The following is a 3,342-nucleotide window of genomic DNA, read 5'->3' on the forward strand; positions in this document are numbered from 1 at the left end:
TGGTTAGAGTGTCTCTGAAGCTTATAAGAAAAAAAAAATCATGAAATTAGAAAGCTAATCGTTAGGAGTTGAAAGATGTGGTAATTATCCTGGCTGTGGTTAAGAGTATAGGTAATTCATTTTAAGTAACACAACACTGTATTTCCCTTCCTGAAATCTCAGAGAAAAGCAATTTCAGTAGGATGAAAAACACTAAATTGAAAAAATGGTTGATTTGGCTCTTTTCAACACCTCATGGACCAAATCAGAAAGACTGTACAACTGATTACCCCAATTGTGAAAAATCTATAGGACAAGAAAAATGAGTCCTCCCAAAGTTAATTCAGGAGCGAACTCTAAAATCAAGGGTATTTTTCTTAATTCTTTTTTACTTGAGAATGAAGATCCTATATTACTCTGATTTAAAAAAGAGAGAGAACTCAGAAATCACACTGAACAACTCAGGTAATAGTGCAGGGAGACATTATTAGGAGGTTTGGTAGAATCAGAGTGTGTCATTGAAGACATGATACCTAGCTTAAAATAGTTCAGAGGTCTTTGCAGTGTATGTTCTGTTGTCTCTGATAGTGAGAGATGCAGTATGCTCTGTGGAGGGAAGGCCTATAGCTTTCCTAACTCTGGCTTGCTGCATTGTGTTAGCAAAAAGTCACATCGGGAGTAATTGCTACAAGATTTGACAGTCTTGGTAAGAATTTCAGAAGTTAGAGCCTTTCCACAATATTGGTCTCAGTGGCAAAAGAATTACCAATGGGTGGTGAAAAATCTGCTCCTTTTTGGAAGACATAAATTCAAGGGATTATAAATGCTGCCTTACTGTGACCTTAAACTAATCATGGTTTTTAAAAGTATATTTTTTGATTATGCTATTACAGTTGTCCCAATATTTTTCCTGCTTTATTCCCCTCCTCCTCACAGCCCCCAACCACCAGCATCCCCCCTCCACTTAGTTCATGTCCATGGGTCATACATATAAGTTCTTTGGCTTCTCCATTTCCTATACTATTCTTAACCTCCCCCTGTCTATTTTGTACCTACCATTTATGCTTCTCACTCCATGTACCTTCCCCCCTTCTCCCCAGCCCCCTCCCCACTGATAACCCTCCATGTGATCTCCATTTCTGTGATTCTGTTCCTGTTCTAGTGGTCTGCTTAGTTTTTAGTTTTGTTTTTTAGGTTCAATTGCTGATAGTGGTGAGTTGTTATCATTTTACTGTTCATACTTTTTTATCTTCTTTTTCCTAGGTGAATCCCTTTATCATTTCATATAATAAGGGCTTGGTGATGAAGAACTCCTTGAACTTGATTTATCTTGGAAGTATTCTATCTGCCCTTCCATTCTCAGTGATAACTTTGCTGGATAGAGTTATCTTGGATGTGGGTCCTTGCCTTTCATGAATTTGAATATTTCTTTACAGCCCCTTCTTGTCTGCAAGGTTTCTTTTGAGAAATCAGCTGATAGCCTTATGGGAACTCCTTTGTAGGTAACTGTCTCCTTTTCTCTTGCTGCTTTTAAGATTTTCTCCTTTTTAAAAAAATTTTTATTGTTATTCAATTACAGTTGTATGCCTTTTCTCCCCATCCCTCCACCCCACCCCAGCTGAACCCACCTCCCTCCCCCACCTCCACCCTCCCCCTTGGTTTTGTCCATGTGTCCTGTATAGTAGTTCCTGTAATCCCCTCTTCCCACTGCCCCCGCCCCGGCTATTGTTAGATTGTTCTTAACTTCAATGTCTCTGGTTATATTTTGTTTGCTTTTTTCTCCTTATTTTTGATCTTGGGTAACTTAATTATGATGTGCCTTGGTGTATTCCTCCTTGGGTCCAACTCTCTGGGCTTCCTGGACTTCCTGGAAGTCTATTTCCTTTGCCAGAATGGGGAAGTTTTCCTTCATTATTTTTTCAAATAAGTTTTCAATTTCTTTCTCTTCCTCTTCTCTTTCTAGAACTGCTATGATTCAGATGTTGGAGCATTTGAAGTTGTCCCAGAGGTTCCTAAGCCTCTCCTCATTTTTTTGAGTTCTTGTTTCTTCCTTCTGCTCCAAATTGTTGATTTGAGTACTGGATTTCCGATTCAGGTTCTTATACAATTGCTTTAGCCCAACAGGGACAGAAGAATCTTAAAACTCTTATCCAGACCCTAAACCCATGAGACCCAGCCATGCAATTTATTCAGACCTGTAACAAGGGCAGGCATGGTGGAAACAAGTATAATTACAATCAACCCAATATATATATGCTGGGCATGCTACAGTTTTCATGTGGAGATTCTTTCCTAATATTTCCCAGGAAACAGAATATTTTCCAAATTGTGAATCCTCAGAAGAATCAGTTGAGGAATAAGGCAAATGAGATAATATATTACAATATAATGTCCCTGCAAGAATTAAATAATCAACCAAGAGATGTTACTGTTTTGAAAGAATCCACTAACATCAAATGAAAGGCAAGAACAAGAAATGCTAAGCCTACCCTTTGCAACAGCATGGATGGATCTGGAGAGCATTATGCTAAGTGAAATAAGCCAGGTGGTGAAAGACAAATATCATAAAATCTCACCTATAAGTGGAACCTAATCAACAAAACAAACAAGCAAGGAAAATATAACCAGAGACATTGAAATTAAGAACAAGCTGACAATAACCAGAGGGGAGGTGGCAGGGGATAATGGGGAGCGGGAATGGGGAAGAGTTTTCAGGAACATGTATAAAGGACACATGGACAAAACCAAAGGGAAGTAGGATCAAGGGTGGGAAGTTAGGGTGTCTGGGGTCAGGGAAGTGGTTGGGGGTAAAATGGAGACAAGCGTACTTGAACAACAATTAAAAAATGAAAAAAAAGAAATGCTGAGTGGGAGGTTTAGGTCAACATTTTCAGGGAAGAACCAAGTAGAAAAATGGTTATGAGCTAATCAATATTGCTTATAGCTATTGTCACCTAATAAGTATATTTTTGAGGCCCTTTCTGCTGCCAGTGGTGAGTCGTGCTTGCAAATAAAATAAGCATTTGTCAGTTTATAAACATAGTATACTTTAAACAAAGTCTATAAGTGTCATCCAAGAAATAACAAGTTTTGGAAGGAAAGTAAGTTCTTACCTTGACAATTTTGACATGTGATCATATGATTACATGTAGTACTGTTAAGTTTGTTAGGTGATACAAATATTATGTTATTTAAATATTACCCAGTAATGTTTGCTGGTATTTCCCAATTTGAATATCTACTATTGGCTACAGTCCTTTGTAAATGTTAGAAAACATAGTAAGTCTTATTTGTTAAATGTTTCTTTTCAGATATCAGCAATAATGAGTATAGAGTATGAGGAATATTAGAAGTATTTTAAAA

This window comes from Desmodus rotundus, chromosome X (assembly GCF_022682495.2).
Source record: "Desmodus rotundus isolate HL8 chromosome X, HLdesRot8A.1, whole genome shotgun sequence".
NCBI lineage: Eukaryota > Metazoa > Chordata > Mammalia > Chiroptera > Phyllostomidae > Desmodus > Desmodus rotundus.